Source organism: Rattus norvegicus, chromosome 8 (assembly GCF_036323735.1).
Source record: "Rattus norvegicus strain BN/NHsdMcwi chromosome 8, GRCr8, whole genome shotgun sequence".
NCBI lineage: Eukaryota > Metazoa > Chordata > Mammalia > Rodentia > Muridae > Rattus > Rattus norvegicus.
The window spans coordinates 124,784,555-124,804,467 of record NC_086026.1 but is presented as its reverse complement, the minus strand read 5'-3'; positions in this window follow the sequence as shown (position 1 = coordinate 124,804,467).

The window sequence follows — 19,913 nt, the reverse complement described above, 5'->3', positions numbered from 1 at the left end:
AGAGGCAACAGGGAAATCCTCCGCATAGTGTCTCTCTATAGAGTTTCTGTGCTAAAGAAATGCTTGAAGGATTCAAGGAGTTATCTTTAGAAACTTCTCGGACCTAGAAAATGATGTAACTTTACCCTGCAGGTTGTCCCCTGACTCTCAGACTTACCTACACTGCTAGTTAAGGTATTTGACACAGGAAATGGCCAGAGAGAAGTCGTTACTACTCTAATATCCTTACTGACTGCCTAGGAGGATGCAGGATGTTATGATGTGGGGGGTATAGGGAGATGAGGAAGAGCTGCCTTGCTCAAACAGGTCACCCCATGTCCGTTTAGGATGGCAATGAATGTCAGTCCTCAGAAGGATCAGCGCAAGTCCAACTGGGCCGCGTGCAGCCCCTTGTCTGTCGTGGGAGCGCGGACTCCGGCGTGCATTCAGCCTGTGTCTGGCGGCTTTCACATGGCAAAAGCCTGGGTGGCCTGTAAATCTAGGATACTCAGAATCTGGTCCCAGAGAAACTATTGGCCAGGCCCTCATTACGATAATACTTAAAAAACACCACAGTAGCTACCAAACGGTTTTTGATTTTTGCCTTTACAATCAGTCTTTGTCACCGAGGTCTTTCCTCCTGGCAGTTGGTTTTCCTTGGGCGCCCTTTAGGGGACAGTCCATCTGTGATGGGCAGTTTCCACGTTCAACTTGATTGGACTAAGAGAACTGACGAGCCAGGCATATTATTGGGTGGTTGTGAGGCCATTTCCAGAGAGAACTAACTGAGCAGGATCGTTGTTAATCCGGCCATACTCCCTGACCCAGCAAGACCGCCATACACTTCCATGGAGCTGCCTGCCGCCATGCCTCCCCATCCCCAGTGGACCGAATTTTTTGAAGACTGCACCAAAGTAAACCCCGCCTCCTTTAAGTGGCGTCCTCCCGGGCCTTTGATACAACATGTAAAAAACTAACACGCAAAACCTGATAATTTGCACGTGAGCCGTGCTGAAATCTCATATTTCTCCCATCACTTAAAAGTTTATGTGTGTGATTTCAGCCATATGGAGTTCTATGGGGGGAGACCGTGCCTAGTTTGAACATGTGGAAATTATTTTAACTTAAATGTATTAAAAACTAACAGATGATTTCATTTCTTCTACGTGCAAGATCCTGCCTTTGGGTGCCAGGGCACATGAATTAAACAGGTTTTAAAATCACTAACATTGAGCAGAGAAAGGGAAGCAGAAGTGAGGTTTAATTAAATGCAGTATTAATGGTTGTCACATATGAAAATTAAGAACGCACCAGAATAGCAAAACTCAAACAAGGCTCATGGAGTCCGTGACCCATTTTTCCATTCCCTTAAGTCACATGATCAAACTGTTTCAGTTTTAAAACCGAGGTCCTGTGGCATGTTAGTAGACAAGTATTAACCTAGCTTGTGCTCGGAGTTTGGAGAAAAGAAAATTCTCCTGGAATGTATAAGAACCACAGTAATTCCACATGCTTAATTAAATGTTTGGGGGCTTGACATGCAAATAAAAAGGGCTGAGTTAACATGCCCAAAGGAGGGGCTGCAGAGTCCGTTCGGTTCATGGGGTAAAGAGCTTGCTGGGCAAACTTGAGGCCCTGAATCCACATTCACAGCACCAACCTAAAGACCAGGAGCAATGATGTCTGTCTGTGAGCCCGGCTCTGGGGACAGAGACAGGTAGATCCTGGAGGAGGGTTAGCCAGTCTCTATAGCTGAAGCAAGGAGCTACAGGCTCAGTGAAAGAGCTGTCTGAATTATGAGAGGGAGAAAGATTAAGGAAGACACACACACACACACACACACACACACACAAACACATACACGAGAAGGGGGGAGGGAGGAAGAGAGAGACAGACACAGACACATGCACACATACAAACACACAGAGAGACACACATACACAAAAAGACACACACAGAGACAGACAGACACAGACAAACACAGACATACACACACATACACAGAGACACGCATACACAAAAAGACACACACAGAGAGACATTCACCCAAAGAGAGGCAAACAGGCTGGCAGGCAAGCAGACACAGAGAGAGACAGCCAGACAGCCAGACAGCCACAGCCACATGTACACATACACACATACACAGAAAGCCACACAGACACACACAATGACAGACAGACATGCAGACACACAGACACATATACACAGAGAAACAGACAAACAGGTAGGCAGACACTGACACACACACAGGCACACATACACAGAAAGACATACACACAGAGACAGATGCACAGACAGGCGTGCACACACACACACACACACACACACACACACACACAAATAGCAATACCAAAACTTTGACCTGTAAATAAAAGTGAGGCCAGCCCAGCCCCATTGAGTGGAGGCCTTGTTAGCTCTGGCTCGGATGGGAAGGAAATGACCTCATCAGAGAATCTGAGCTGCATTGTGCTCTATCCCTGCCCTTCTCTGGGGGACACAGATGTTCATGCCTCACAAAGTCTTGGGGTTTTTGACTCATGTCAGATCTGAAGCACTTGTGAAGGCCTGCTCCTTCCCACCAAGTAGTCCCCTTGGTGCTAGTGCCAGTTCAGGATGATGGAGAATTCCATACCTGCAGTATCCACGGTGACAGGCCCCAGCCACAGCAGAGCCTGGGGAATTTGGCTCACGCAGCTGAGGATGTGAATTCTACATTCTGTTTGGTTGAGTTAGATTAAAATGAAATGCAAGTGGGGTGTGGTGGCTCAGCACTTGTGAATCTGAGGCAGGGTGATTACCAGGAGTCAGAGGAAGCCTGGGATACAGTGTGAGACTCTAATCCAGAAACAAGCCAACGGAAAATCAAGTTGCCACAGGAGTCAAGGATTTATTACACAGGACATCACAGGCTCGACTGAGCTGGATCCAGACTCTCTGTGCTATTTAATGATTTGGTTATTGTTCATTGTTTTGGCGTGACAGGATCCAGCTGTCTAGCCTAGGCTTACCTTCAACTCACAAAGTAGCTGTATCTGGCTTCCCACTTGGGATGCTCCTGCCTCAACTTCGAAATGCTAGTCTATGATCACAGGTGAGCAATCACCACAATGCCCTTGAGATGACCTAGAGCAAAATGAGCCGAACACAGGTCCTCTGCTCATGGATGACAGTGTTCGGTCACCGGAACCTGGAGTTGTAAACCACCATACGGGTGCTAGGAATTGAACCTGGGTCCTCTGAGAGAGCGGTCAATGCTCTTCACTCCTGAACCACTTCTCTAGTCCTAACAGTGACTTTTGAAGGGAGAGCTTCCCTCACTATATAAGTGCTAACATTTGACCCATGCCAATGTACCATAGACTACTCTCTACACTCTTCAGACTGCGCCTATATCTCGTCTCCGAAGGTCTTGCCGCTCTCTCAGGCTATTGCTCTATCAATAGCTCAGTGAAAGAGGTACGTACAGCATTAAATGCCGACACTCTGCTTCTGCTTTTTTTTTTGTTACTGTCTTAGGGATTTACTGCTATTCACGGACACCATGACCAAGGTAAGTCTTAGTTGGGGCTGGCTTGCAGGTTCAGAGGTTCAGTCCATTATCATCAAGGCAGGGAGCATGGCTGCATCCGGGGAGGCATGGTGCAGGAGGAGCTGAGAGTTCTACATCTTCATCTGAAGGCTGCTAACAGAAGACTGGCTTCCAGGCAGCAAGGACAGGGGTCTTGAAGTCCACACGCACAGCAACAGAGCCACACCTTCTAACAGTGCCACTCCCTGGGCCGAGCACACACAAACCACCACAGTTACTTTGGTCCATCTGCATCTGAAGCAGGGAGCAGAAGATCCGTGGACAAGCATTCCTCCTACAGTGGCTACAAACCTAGTTTTATGAACTAATAGGTCAGTCGGGTTAAAGATGAAAAGTGTGTTGAGAAATTGAGAGAAGTTCTCAGAGTGCAGAGGTCTGTTAAGGACAGGTCGGTGCAGTGAGGTTGAAATGGGAGGTGGGTCTATACAGTGTTTAGGTTTATGTAACAATATTTGAGATGTCCAGCTTGTTTATCAAAGTGGGTAAAACTGACTTTATAATAGGGAAGCTTTCCAAAAAAAAGAAAGGATGGTATAAGATTTATAACCTAGATCGTTTTCATTTTGTCTATCTGGCGAAGCACTAAAAAGTTAGTCAACGCCATGCATGGCTGATGTAACCGTGTAACCGGATTCCTCAAATCAGCTGCTTTTGTTACTGTCATTTCACCGAGCTTGCTGGCAATCAGGCCAGGATGTTATTTTCTTGTTCTGAGTTTTGGTTCCGCATTTCAGATAGGGAGATCAAACACCTGAGAGACCTATCGCCCTGTGGTGACTGGGGCCTGCTGCCTGCCGCTGGCCTTTACCAGCAGGAAACAGAAGGGAAACTTTAAGAGGTTTTAAAGATTACAGAGTGTTTCTGGACATTAATTCTTACCCAGCCAGCGTGTCTTCATTTTAGAGAGATGGCCCTAAGGAATGAAGCCACCGATTGATGCCTATGGCCCACCCTCCTCTGCTCACTTGGTAACCATATCACTGTTTACTGCTCCTACAGAAAGTGTGTCTTGAGTCAGGATAGAGAGACAGGAAACAGGAAGGAGACACAGGAAGGGAAAGGAACCTCTCACTCCAACATCCAACCGGTTAAAGATCCCAGCAAGGAGGGAGGGATCCTGAGGTACCCCATGCTGAGAAGTTGCTGGAGGTGGGGGCAGGGAGTCACTGCGCTTTGAGGTGTGGCCACCGGTGAGTTGCTCATGCCCAAGCGGATTCCCTTCCGCCCACCCACACACGAATAGCATTAGCTGGACTCAGTGGGTTAATTAATTAATTACTAATTAATAATTGTAAGCGGAGATCATGAAGTTGAGAGAGAGATGTGGCAGAAGGGAATGCAGGGGAGATTTGGAGTTAAGAGTCGGGGTGACTATGACAGAGATGCCTTATATGCATTTAGACTTTTTCCAAAGAATAAACAAAAAATATAATATTTTTAAAATATTTTTTTAAATGCTGAATGGGTAGAGCCATTGATTAATGACACTGGGCAGGCGTGATATGAACCTAGAATGGTCTCCTCATGGAGAGTTCTGGACCCTTCCTCCCAGCTGGTGCCTTCTGGAAGAGCCACTCTGCAAACAGCCCAGGAGGAAGGCTTTAGGAAGGCGCTCTCTGAAGCAGCCGCCAACACCTCCCAGCATTTGTTCCTTTGTCCCGGAACTGAAACAGCAGAATGGCCCCTAATGCGACAGAACAATGACCCATTTAGTCTGATATCCTGTCTCCTGCACAGGCTTTTGAGAAAGGGCTAAACACCACAAGAGTGCCCTATTGTGTGCCACTTGCTGGACTGTAGAGTTGGGGGGCCTTGGGGCGTGTGAGAAGGGTGGCCTTCTTCCTGAAACGCATGGGATGTGTAAACAATAGCCAGGCATTTGTCCCCTCCATTCGGACTTTTGGAGAGACTTGTGAGCAGGACTTCTGAGCAGTGGAAAGTAGGCTGTGGATAGAGACAGCACAAAAGGCGCGTGCACACACACGCGCGTGCACACACACACACACACACACACACACACCCTTCCCATGCACACAGGCACTCAGGTGTACACACAAACACTAGCATACTGTTATCTTTTTGTTTTTACTTTTCGTGTGTGTGTGTGGGTGTGTGGGTGTGTGTGTGTGTGTGTGTGTGTGTGTGTGTGTGTGTGACATATATGTGGAGATGTGCCCATACAACAGCACGTGTGTGGAGCTCAAAGAACGATTTCTAAAGCTGCTCTTCTCCTCCCAACTCTTGGAGCCATCGTCTTTCTTGATGGGGCTGCCATGCTGTGCACTCCTGGGTAGAGAGCACAGGTGCTTCTCCTGCTGGCCTCCCACTTACCACAGCATAAGAGAAGCTCACTGTGGTGTCAAACATCTGGCCTGCGTGAGAAGGGTTTTTGCCCACTGAGCTCTCACCGACCCCTCCTACATGTCATGTCCTTTCACAACATAACGCTCTCCAAGCAGTGGGCAGTCACCTTTCCCCAGCTTCTTGTTTCCACCTCCTCTGAGTTTTATCGTTCTCACGTACTCAGTCTCCACCCCTACCGGGCACGCTCAATGCTACTGATAGCACGAGTGGACAATGGGTACTGTCTAATTTTAGCTGAAGGATAAGAACAACTTTTTTTTTCCTGGTGACTTGATATCTATTTATCATCCAGCCCTAGGGGGAGAAAAAGAAAATAAAAACAAACAAACAAGAAAACACTATGAAGGGAAGTACCCAGCAAGGAAGGGGAGTCGCACCTTTCTTTGTTCTTGAAGATTCAACAGGTTGAATTGTGTGACAGGAGCATAGCGGTTATAGAGAACAGGAACGTTGTAAAATTATCTTGGTCTATCTTAAGTCTCCTCAGTACTCATTCCTTTCCCACTTCTGTGTGTGATCTAACATCCTGTCAACTGTCTAGTGGCCTGAAAGCTGTGAATGTCATCAGATAACATCCGAGACCATACCACAGGTTCTGTTTTAACCCTCCTACCTGGCTGCTTCCCCACTGTTCAATTTGCTAAATGCCTGGATTTATGGTGTTCTTTCTTTCTGTAACCATGAAAAGTTCAAGTCCCCTTGAGGTGAGAGATACGGTTTTGTTCTTACATTTTTTTTATGTATTTTGCGCACATTTGCGTGAGCAGGGAGGGCAGAGGTATGCAGCACGTGTCAGGGCCGGAATGTGGAAGTCCAAGGACAACTTGTGGGACTCGGTGTTTTTCTTCTACCTTTAGGTCCTGGGTATTGAACTCAGGTCACCAGGCTTGGCCGCAAGCACTTTTATCCACTGAGCCATCCTGCTGACCCACAGTTAGGTTTTGCGCTGTCAGCAATGGACTAAAAAATTTCAAGTAGTGTTACTGACGGTGCCATGTTATAAATGTTGTGAACTGCTCATGTAGAACAGAGTAGACGGAAAGAGGACATCGCCGTGGAGTCTGTAGATTTTGTTTTGAGACACAGTAGAGGAGAGGAAGAATTAAAATCTGCACCCTAATTATTTACATGCATTATACTGACATTGAACAAATACTTCATGCTCCATAGGTTCCTTAGCCTACTGGAATCTCCCGGCTCAGCCCCTGAAACATCGAAACAGCCAGAGACAGCAGGAAGTGACCAGGTGCCTGGATTTTAATAAAACTTTATTTAGAGGCGCAGGCGAGGGCTCAGATTCATTGTAAAATGAATATGTACGTTTAGTGTCTGATAGTCCCTGGTCTGTATAAAAGTTTAGTTCTTATACTTACCCTTCTTCTCTCTCATCTGCATTTTACTTTTACATTAGCTCGTTACCATTTACTATCTACTCCAGTGTAGACGACATTCAAGCACAGCGTCCAGGGAATAGAATGACCAGAACGGTGCCTGAGCAGCTGCAGATCAGGTAAAGCCCCCTTCCTACCCGCGTCTCTGTGCCTCACTTTTCCAGACGCATCCGTAATGTCTTACCCCCTTCACATCACTCACTGCTCTTCCTCTCTGCCCTCGATGGGTCTCCACTGCTGTGGTAGGACAGCAAAGCAATAACAGCTTTTTGGGGGTAGGAAAGGGTTTACTCCATCCTCCGGCTCGAAGGTGACGCTCCACCACTGAGGGAAGCTGGGAAGGAGACGACGGAGGCAGGGACTGACGCAGAGACCGTGAAGGAGGGCTGCTTCCTGCCTTGTTCCCTGTGGCTTTCTCAGCCTGCTTTGGAATAGCACCCAGGATCCCTCTCCAGGGCAGCACCACCCACCACGGACTGGGTCCTCTACATCAACCACTAATTAAGAAAATGTCTTACAGATTTTCCTACGGGCAAATCCTATGCAGGCATTTCTTTCAACTGAGAACCTCTTCCCTGATGTTCCAGCCTGTGCCAAGCCGACATAGAGCAAGGCAGGAGCTCTCCTTACCTGCCCCCCAGCTTAAAACTTCTTTTTGTTCCTCTAGAGCCTCTTTGCAGTTTCCTGGCCCCTCTACATAGGTCTCCTCACCTCAAGACACACAGCAACTAATGTAGGAAATACCAATTAGATCTATAGATGCAAAGTCAGCTCCAGCATCGGGATGGTAAACACCACTTAATCTTCAGGAAGACATGCTTGCCTGTTGAAACCCTCTAATTGTTCCGCTAATCCAATTTCTAGACTGCTTGTCCAAAATGTTATTCATTAAAAGCTCTTTGGGGGAAGGCCTGGAGTCTAGAAAAAGGTCCAAGAGAAGGAGCAGTAGGGGCCTAAAGGAATGGATGGTTTTTATATGTTTGCAGCTCAGACTGGCTTTGAACTCTCAACCCTCCTGCCTCAGTGGGAAGAGTGTCAAGATTACAACTGTGCACCATGAGGTCTGGCCTAAAAGCTTGCTCCATGTATAAAACAGCCTGCTGTTTTCTCACCCCCCTCCCCCAAGCAGGAAAGGACACATCCCTTGCGGTTTCAGAATCTCTACTAACAGACTCTCTCGGGTGTAGCTTAGTGTCCATGAGTCTTCCTTCTCCCAAAGCGTGAGGGCGTCTTGCCTGTTTTACTCAAACAATAAAATAGATTGCATTCTTGATGGTCTTTAAACACACATTAAAATAAAATAAATTGATTTCTTTGGGGAACTGAGTTTTTTTTCAGGGTTTTATGGGGTGCCACTTAAAAAAAAAAACCACTCACGATTACATGCCAAGAAAGCAGTACCCTAAAGCCATGAGAGAGGCGTGTGTGGCAGACTCTTGGCTCAGGACCTCGATCCTAGCCCACACTTTGTATTTTAACAAGCAGATATACCACCCACTGCTTAATAATTATACTCCAATTTTCTGATGCTAGGTAACTCATACAGCAAGAAACTCAGACTCCAAGCACCTTGTCCTTTAAGAAAAAAAAAGATTAATTGCAAACTATTTTTCTAAGTTATTTAACCAAATGCTATGCGGTGTGTATTTTTTTTTTCCTAATAAGCCTGTGGGGGAGGGAAGAGAGAGCACAGGTGAAGCTAGGGTGTCCCGGAACTTAAAACTGAAATCTTTCCAGAACAATCCCTAGTAACATCGATTCAGATAAAAAGTGTAACTGGCTTGGGCTCTGCCTTTACACTCAGTAAATACATATTGTTTCCTTTAGAGGGGGAAAATATATAAAGGAATAAAGAGAGAAGATAGAAGATAGCTAAGAAATATAGACAGAGAGCTACATAATACAGATAGATGATATGTGCAGAGATAATAGAGATAGATGCCAGGCAGACAGACAGACAAACAGACAGACAAATGATAGATAGATAGATAGATAGATGATAGACATAATAGATAGATGATAGATACATAGATGACTGATAGATACATAGATGATATGTGCAGAGATAATAGAGAGATGATAGACAGACAGATCATATATAGATGGATATGTAGATAGATAGACAGACAGACAGATATCATAGATAGATAGATAGATAGATAGATAGATAGATAGATAGATAGATAATAGGTAGATAGACAGATAGATGATAGATAGATCAATAGGTGATAGGTGATAAATAATAGTAATTGGTAGAGATAGGGAGTTAGACATGTGCATAACTGAGATGAATGACAGATAACTAGAGATGACAGATAGTTAATAACTACAATTAGGACCCCAGGTCTGTGCTCAGAGCCCTGACGTGTATGTACTCTGCTGTGTCATATAAAAGAAAACCATTGGTAGAGTGGAAGAGCTGGTCAGGACAGACAGACTCAACTCCCTACCCTTTGCTGCCTGTCATTATCTACCCTCTCCTACCCATAATTCCCTCCTTGGGCGATGAGTTTTATTCTTTTGTAATTTCCTCCATGGGCTACTTCAAGGCTGTAGGTAATAGGTCTCTCTCTCTCTCTCTTTCTCTCTCTCTCTCTCTCTCTCTCTCTCTCTCTCTCTCTGTAGTCAGTTTTGTTGTAGTGACAACATTTCTAAACTCACTGGCTTTCAACAATAAAAGTCTAGTCCTTGCTCATGTCCTGTGGAAGCTTCACCATAGCCAGGCTGGGGGGTCTTTTCCACATGGGGAGAGGAGCTTCCGTGTTAACAAGAGAGGAACTTGAGGAAATGTGCCATGCTCTGAGAATCTCACGCTCCAGTGGCCATAAGGTCAAGTTCAAAGTCAGTGGCAGTATCCGGGAGATCTTTGCCTTTCTTCTAGGAGGCACAGAAAGAAACTTGGGGATGTGTGGGTCAGCACTGTCTCCATGGGGAATGGGGTAAATGATTGACAAGAGATAATCTATCACCGTCTTTCAGGTATCTATCTAGGGACAGAAACACACATCACACACACACACACACACACAGAGAGAGAGAGAGAGAGAGAGAGAGAGAGAGAGAGAGAGAGAGAGATTTCTCTGGCAATACTCTTGGTTATTGACTTGGCATGCCTCTGGACTCCATTCATTGCTTCTTTGGCTAAAGATTTTCCTCGAAGTGAACAAATTGAGAGCCTTTAGTTCTTTCTCACTGATTAATTTTAGTCAAAATTTCATACAGGCATGTAATTTATTCTGATTACTCTCCCACACCCCACTCTCTTCTCTCTCCTTCCCGTCCTCTTCGGTGTTCCACCTCCCCAGTTTCTTTCCCAATTCCTGACCTTTGTTTTTATTTCATGATCCATTTGTTTGAACCAGGGCCATCTGTTTGACCACTGGGTTAGAATTAGATCTGTCGGATCCCCAAACCTATCACTAGTTCAGCAGTGAGTGGGTAGGAGTCCCTGAGTCCCCCTCAGTAGATCCACCCGTGAATGTTGACTGGCCCATTCCTGTGCAGGATTTCAGGGTTCTACCACCCTACCCTTTAGTATGACAGAAAATGAGTCTGCCCATCCATTCTTTTTACAAGAACAGAGGTATCCTCCATGTCATTTAGAGAATGGCTCCTAGGATGAGGAAATAGAAGTCCATCTATAGCTAGAGCATCATTTCATGATCAGCAAAGCACTTCTAACCCTCACGGTGAGGCCTTAATCCTGTAAAGGGATTGCCTTCCTCACATGACCCAACGGCAGTGTGTTGAGCTGGGGCGCTGCAATAAGAAATACAGCTTACCCTTCATTTTCTCCATCGCCCACTCAGGCAACATCTACCATAGGCGTGGGAGCTACAGGCTCTGCCTCAAGCCCTTGCGTATTTGCTAGGAGCAGAGACAGAAGGAATGGAGGGAACGAACGCAATGGCTCCCTCCTCCTTTCAGGTGTGATAAAGCAGCTCAGCCTCCTCCACCTCCTGTGAGATGCTGCTCCTACCTCAGTGATCAAAATGACCTCACTGAGTTTGTACTGGGACCAAATCTGAGGTTAAGCTCTTCTTTATGTTTGAATTATTTGTTTGTTTGTTTTAGTAACGAGGAGCTGTAAAAAGTTGCAAAGCTGGAATGATCCTATCAAAGGTCCCATTTAGTATTTAGGTGATGTGTCCGTTGATCTCATTATGTAGGTACAGGATAGAACCAGGCCTGTCATTGGACGAGAAAAAAGGATGGGAGGGAGAAAAGTTTTAGAGAGGAGAGGAGACTGGAGTGAGGAGAGGAAGCAGCCTAGAGAACATGGAGGCGGATGTTCAGATTCCTCTCCGCACATCTACAGGTTGTTATGACTATACTTAAGGATGGGTGTGTATAAGATTTTGTGTGTCTAGATGAGCAAATTATATCTTATCTAGGTGGGCGGTTTATATCCTTATCAATTGGTTGTAAGTTAATTGTGTGGATGCATTGTACATTGAGTAATTAACATATAAATCTGGTTGCTAACTGCTATAATTAGTGAAATTTTTCTAGATTATAATTAGCTGGGCAGAATCATTAAGATTTCACGAGTTCAGACATTTATTTTTATTTTATGTATATGTTTCTCCTCAATGGATGTGTGTACACTGTGTGTATGCCTAAGACCTACAGAGCCATTAAGTAGTTCCAGTTTGTTGAGTCATGATTTCATTGGGTTGTTAGGAATGTGTGCAGAGTCCGTGACAGGAAGTTGTGCTAGGCTATAGAGTGGTTGGGACTAGCGTGGATAGGGCTACCCTAGCACAGCCCTTGGAACTCGATGTGTGTGTCAGGCATGCTGACAACCCGTCAAGGGGATAGTGTGTGAAAGCAGTTGACAGAGAAACAGCTAGAGCATGTGGATCCCCACGGAGAGGGAACTCTCGGGAATGATTTCTGCCGATTTATTAATTTTACTGCAACAGTGATGTCCTTCAAGAACAGCACCTTTGCTAACTGCTATAATTAGTGAAATTTTTCTAGATTATAATTAGCTGGGCAGAATCATTAAGATTTCACGAGTTCAGACATTTATTTTTATTTTATGTATATGTTTCTCCTCAATGGATGTGTGTACACTGTGTGTATGCCTAAGACCTACAGAGCCATTAAGTAGGTATCTGATCCCCAGGAACTGGAGTTAATGACAGTTGCGGGCCTTTCCATAGGTGTTGGTGACTATAGTCAGTTCCTCCCCAAGAGCGGCAAGTGCTCTGAAGTGCTGATGCTTCTCTGATGTCAGTAGTTCTCTCATGGACTCACTCTCAGATGTTTACATCTGCATGTCTACACCTTCTGCTGTTTGATCCCGTCGGGAGTCAGAGAATGTGAGCTGAAATTGTTCCTCTACCACAGAAAAATTCCATGATACCTGTGTTGTATACACTGACGCTCTGAACAAGGTCAAGGATGTTACTAGGAAGAAAAGAAGGGGAATGGATTTGGGGTAGAAAAGGGGCAATATCTGCCACAAAGAACTGTTGTTTTAACTTACAGTGAATTTCCCATGATCCTTGAGGCAAGAGTCAATTCAAACGACCCCCATCCTTTCTTCTACCAGACGTATTCCTCTCGTTCTTCAGAAATCTCTCAAATAAATACTATATGGTGTGGTTTATCTCATGCTGCTAGGCTGTAATGGCCCCATTGAGATATGGGCTTTATGATCTCAAGAAATAGCAAATCTATGTGTGAGCTCAATGCCAATGAAGCCGCCCAAGAGACCTATGAAAGAACAAAGAGTTTTTGTGGTTATTGTTCTAGTAAGAATAACTCCTTGCCACAGAACTAAAAGGCAGCAATGTACGGAGGAAGTGGAAAACCCAGAGGGGTCTCAAACCATACGCTGTTTGGACAAGGCGACAGGGATTAGAATGGCCTCTTAAGGAGCGAGCTAGTTGCCATTTGCAGACCAGTTCCACAGTTCCCTGAACAAAATCCACCAGTGTTGCTTAGGGCGGGACCCTGGAACATCCCATCTCATCTACCTCATAGTTTAAAGATGAAATTCTCAGAATCTATAATGAGAAGGAACAAATGAAGGGACATTATGAGAGTATTAATAAAGCAACGTGTGTGTGTGTGTGTGTGTCTAGAAAGTGCAAATGCATCTTAAAAATAGCATCTCTTATTAAATGCATTTGTTCTGTCAAAACAAGGGCAAGCTTGATAGGGTTGATTGATTGCTGAGTAATAAGGGCAATCTCATTATATTGTAATAAGTTATAGGAGATTGGTTCTCCCTACAATTATTAGCTAATGATGAGTCTACGGCAAGCACAGCTATTATAATCAGCTCTTCAGACCCTGAGATAATGGTATCAGCCCGAGCAGCAGCAGATAATATTACCTGCACACGTTTGATGAATACCGTTATCCTGCAGCATCTTGCATCCGTGGGAGGATGTCTTCCAATGAAGTAATGGCTGGGAGTCTTGGCTGAAGTAAACTGAAAATGCTGGAGTCCTTCATCCTATTCCTATGGAGAGAGAGAGGTAGAGTCAACTTCTCTTCAGCTCGAAACTATGCTGACCACAGCAGAGTGCAAAGAAAAGTATGTTCTAGAACTTCCAAGGCCAGACCTTTGGATATCTTGCTGCTCCCACCCATGTCTCTTGGGTATAAGCCAAGTTTCTGTGTGAGAAGCTTGAGGCATAGGGGCTGTGTGCTGACTTGGTCAATAGTCAATAGGCTCTTTGCATTTTAGTCTTTCCTGAGCCTAGAGGTCCAACCAGATACCAGACATGTAAATAAAGCTCTCTTGGTCTCCTCAGGCCAGACCAGCCACTGGCTAAGTACCACTGAAGGACCCTCCTCAGTGCTGTGAGGTAGAACTCATGCACATGCAGCCTGCCCCATTCTGACCCACAGGGTTGTGCAGAGAAGAACCCATACTGCCCAAAGCCACTCAGTCCATTATGATTAACAAACCAGTATCGGCCTCTCAATGACTTGTTCTTAGAGCAAACCCCAGGTAGATGCGGCTCTGTTCAGGAGAACAAACAGGTTTGCAGCATTGTCTATGAGCTCAGCACCACCCGAGCCAATAGGCGTGCCTCTCAGAATACTCACCAAGCAATCGTCTGCTGCTGTCATGTCTCCAAGGAGGGCACAGCAGAACGGTGTGGCTTTTAACGTTCACCTAGGTAAAAGACAACAGGGCTGGGCTCCAAAGCCAGCCCTGACTCCACAGCCCATGCTCCTAACGTCTTCAATAACAAACGCAAAGTCTGCTGTGGCAGAACATGTCCAGAACCCCCACACTTGAGTGGTGGGTGCAGAAGGATCAAAGTTCAAGGGTAGACTCGGCTACATGGTGAGTCTGAAGTTAGCCTGGGCTGCATGAGATCCTGTCCCACAAAGCTGAAATCGAGTCCGATTATATTTACTCTATTTTTTTAAAGGCCGCTCTAGTGGGTTCCACAGTCAGATGACTGTTGCCCCTGACATTCGCTCCAGCCACTTCTCCATCACGGACCATGTTCCTGACATTCTTGGGGGACCAGAATCCTGGCTATGAAGCTCACACAAGTGGCTGAGAAGGAGACTCGGGTCCCGCCATACACTAGTGTGGACCAGGGGAAAGGGCAAAGTCTTTCCTGAGGTCAGGATCAGAAGCAGTTGTATTTACTCTGAATTGCTTTGCTCGGAATGTTTGCAGCCTCTACTGAGGCTCACACTCTCAGCCACGCTCCTGAACACCCCAGCTCGCGCCTTCTACTTTTCTTTACCCAAACCTTTCCACATTCCAAATTCTGCACTTTTGTTTGATTTTGCTCTAATTATTTCAGCGCAATTTGTCTGTTACTTCGTGAAGTCCTGTAACTTTTTCTAAATACACATTAGAGGCAAGCAAGGTTATATAATAACCTATTAATAAAATGGTGTTTGGGGCTTGCTGCCAAGCCTGAGGACCTTAGTCTGACCCTTAGAGCCCACGTGGTAGAGGGAGAGAATGACTCCCCTCTGTGCGACTTCCATCCAGCGTGCTTTGGTGTGCTCTTGCAAGTGTGTTCATGTGCACACATGCAGGCGTGCGTCCACACAGGAGTGCACACACACTGAAAGAACACACACACACACACACACACACACACACAGAGAGAGAGAGAGAGAGAGAGAGAGAGAGAGATAACAGCTCTTAAAAAGTAAAAGAAAATGAAACCATGACCGGGCTATGAACTTACTTCGGTGCTGAAACTCTTGCTAAAGAGACGCAAAACAGAGCTCTGTATTCCATGTGCAGCACTGAAATAAATAATAAAATAAAATAAAATAAAATAAAATAAAATAAAAGCACGCCTACTGACAAGAGTCTGGAAGGGTGGTGTAAGTCAGTAAATAATTCTAGCAATCGGGAGGGAGAGACAGAGGAGTACAGGGCCAAAGCCACTTGAGTTATAGAAAGAGATCCAAAGATATATATAGATAGATAGATAGATAGATAGATAGATAGATAGATAGATATAGATATAGATATAGATATAGATATAGATATAGATATAGATATAGATATAGATATAGATATAGATAGATAGATATATAGATATATAGATATATAGATATATAGATATAAAATAGCAAAGGCCGAGGATGTGACTCGATGGTTGAGTACCGCTATATTCTGTGCTAGGTTCTGGGTGTGGTCCCACAGTACAGGAGAATAAAACACAGCTTTGAGTATCGGTACAAGTCACATAACTAATCTTCAGGTATTATTGTGTTGAATCTGTGTGTGTGTGTGTGTGTGTGTGTGTGTAAATTGTATCAAAATCATGCCCACTTGGAAAACAAGTCACATTTCAGAATCGTAAAGCACCTTTAAACATTCATAGCTGGGTGGCGTTGTGCTCACCCAAATCCCAGCACTGGGGAGGTGGGGGCAGTAGGGGACCAGGAGTTCAAAGTCATCCTAGGTTACTTAAGTCCTGAGCCAGCTGAGGCTACAGGTCACCCTGCCTCAAAAAACAAAGGAATAGGAAAATATCCCATTAAGAAAAGGCGGGATCAGATAACAAAGACAAACATTTTACAAGACAGATTAATTAGTGTTCTCTTCAGTGAACAAGAGGAACACAGACCTATTGAAACCACAGAGCCTTCCTCAGCTCCACCATGATGCTGGGCACATGCCTGTGCTTTGCCTGGGTGGACACGAAGATGAACTGTCACTCCCTTACGAGCTGCTATCAGCTGCGGAAAGGAGGGGCAAGCAGCTCACAGGACAAAAGCTCACTTCTGTCGCAGAGGAAAACTCCTTCCCACACAGGCTCCCGAAGGTTTCTTACATATAAGTCTCCCCGAGGGCTGGAATCTATGGCGAGGACACCATTTTCTTATAACCTATTCTGCCTTAAAAGTATGTCAGGGATAGGAGCAAAGCTCAAGGTAGAAGGACCAGGAGCAAGGAGATGTTCAGTGGTTAAAGGAACATGACCTCGTGCCTGATGGCTAGAGTCTGATTCTTGGTCCCCACACGGCGAAAGACGACTGTCAAGTTGTCCTCTTACGTTCACAAACAGGCACCAGGGTAGATGTGCCTCCCCGTACCCTCCATAAAGAAAATAAATTCAATAAAAAATTAAATAATTTATTTTCATGATGTTAAATTAGATATGTTTGCCTATGAGTGGGTGTGCATATGCGAGTGCAGGCACCTCCAGAGGAGGCCCTGGAGTTAAAGTTATAGGAAGTTGTGAGCAGCCATGTGGGTGCCAGGAACTGAGCTCAGCTCCCCTGGAAGTCCGGTAAGTACTCTTAACTGCTGAGCCATCTCTCCAGCTCCTGAAAAGAAAATATTTTGGAGATACAAGGATGATGATTTCTTGGTTCTCCTGAGTTATGCTTTCCTCTGCCCCTTAAAGCCTTGTGCTTCCCAGTTCTGTCCAAAAGTTTCGTTCCATCTCTGAAACTGCATTCCTGGTTTCTCTTGGCTCATGTCCATGTGTGGAAGTAAAAGTCCAGGTAGGCATTGAAAGTGTTATGTATAAATTACTTCATGGTTCCTGCCAGAAAGCTTTCCTTCCTTCTGTCAGTGAGGCAATATTTTATAATTGTTCTAACTACCTGGTGCAGGCTCCCATTCAGTGAGAAATTAAATATAAGCAGGCAAACAAAGAAGGCCAGAGCTTTGCAAACAGCTGCAATCCAGGTTTCCCTCGATAAGCCCGTGACACTGTAAGGCAGCCTGTCTTCCAAGCATGAGGGCTGTCAGCATGTTCTTGTGACTCCAGATCATCTGGGGACATTCTTTTGTAGTAATAATCTCCCTCTCAGGTAATGAGATTGTTTCCAGAAATTAAACCAGGAAGTTCTTACAAAAAAATTATAGCTCCTTTTCATTTATCACAGTAGTAAGGGGGGAAAAGCCCTGCAGATTAGGCATGCTGCATTTGTTTCTGTAGGGTATTGATTTCAGTTCAGAACTCAAACCCATCTTCTCCCAGGAAAAGAGCCTGCTTATGAGCGGGTTTGAAACCCTCTTCTGAAAGGCTTTAATTCACTACTTTGTGTAGCCCCCCAACTTTAATTGTTCTTAGCAAACAAAGCAAATGTGTCTTGTCACGCTTGGCAGTCTAGAACTAGAGAACTCTCAGCTGTGGACTCTTAGTGTGCTTTTGTAATTTCTCCCGAGACTTCATTATTTGTGACAAAGCCGCCTCTCCATTTATTTATTTATTTATTTATTTATTTATTTATTTATTTATTTATTTATTTATTTATTTTGGTTCTTTTTTTTTTCCGGAGCTGGGGACCGAACCCAGGGCCTTGCGCTTCCTAAGCAAGCGCTCTACCACTGAGCTAAATCCCCAACCCCCTCTCCATTTATGATGTAAGAGTAGACTCAAAGCATAAGACCCTGGGGCTCCTTCACAGGGGGATTCCTTAGGGCCCAACATGGTAATCATGACGGATGCTGTATTAAATTTTTATTACGTTTATTCATGTGTATAAGCTCGCATGTGTTCATGATATGCATGAAGACGTCAGAGAACAACATGCTAGAAATGTTCTCTTTCCACCCCAAAGGTCCAGCGTGCAGTTCGGATGGCCGGGCTTAGCAGCAAGCCTCTTTATACCAGCCCATCTCACTGGCCCAAGAGGAACAGTTTGAATGACCAAACACAAATAAGACTTCCTTCCCTCCTGGCTCTCAAGCTTCTCGACGTCACCTCTTGGTCCTCAATTTCTCCATCTTCCTAATGGAATTACATTTCATTTCTTGCTAACATTTAAAATCTCTTTGGAGAGTCCCCAGCAGATATGACTTTGAGTGTCTCAGAGGAATAAATAAAGGAGGTACTGTAGTGGGCTCAGAGGTAATTGGCGTCCAGGTAAAAACAATGAAATATTGCCAAGTAACCACGCTAACTAAACTGGAAGTCTTTGCACCAAAGATCACGCCCCCCCACATGCCAACACCCATGCTCTCTGTGAACATGAAGATGAATTGACCTCTCACCTTGCCAACATTCTATATTATATTTGTCACCCTGATTCTATCCAGTTTGGGGATTTCCATTTGTTTCATTTTCACTTCTAATTCCTGTTTAAGTCTCAACAGAAAAAAAAAAGCAAGCTTTGGGGCTCAAAGTCATGCCAGGGAGTGGAGACAGTTGATAAGATAATCCCCCCCTTTCTCACAGGCTGCTCCATGAAGGCTGAGTGGATTAAGCAGATTTGAACCAAACCAACAATGGTTTAGGAAAGGCCAAGCCAGCGAGCTTGGCTCAGAGAAGAAAACACTTCTGAGGCAGGGAGTCAGCCTCCCTCTTTTTTTTTTCTTTTAAGCAATGATCAAATCACTTAGGACACCTTAAAATTAGTCAGGCCTGATGCTCTATACCTGTAACCCCAGAACTCAGGGATGGAGGGAGGCCTAAGGATCAGGAGTCCACTGGCCTGAACTCGACAAGGTTAGGGTGGCTGCCTGGCCACCCTCACAGATGCTACCTTCTTCCCCTCGTCAGTGCTGGCACAACACGGGTGGCATCACATCTGGCTATTTTTTTTTTTAAATCTAGGTTCTGGGGACAGGACTGAGGCCTACCCGAGTGGTCTCCCCCAGTCCTTAACTGTCTTTTTATAAAAAAAATCCAATTACCAGATCTGTGGTGGCGTTGGCCTTCACACCATGTGAGCTCACCTGTGACTGCATTCACAAGTACGTGTGCGGGAGCTGCCCACATTCAGACCACAGCAAAAGATACCTAGCTAATTAGAGTCATTTTCTACTTAATTATATTTTGTAGTCTTCATGAAAGTTCCCAGGCAGACAGCCTGATGCAAAAACATCTGAACTCAGCTCCATAAACTCATTTTGAGAAGTCTGGGGTTCAAGAGAGTTCAGAAAAACCCTGTCCCCAAGTTCTGCTGAACTGTGTTCTCCTAGTTTCAAAATAAATAATGATGATGGCACATGATTTTGAAGACAGAATGCAGTACTCGAATGACCGGTCTGGCACCCCAGAGTTGTTTGGCTTTATTTTATTTTGTGCACATGGGGGTTTTGCCTGCATGCGTATGTGTGTGTCCATATGTATACAGTGTCTTCAGAGGCCAGAAGAAGGCATTGGATCCCCTAAGACTGG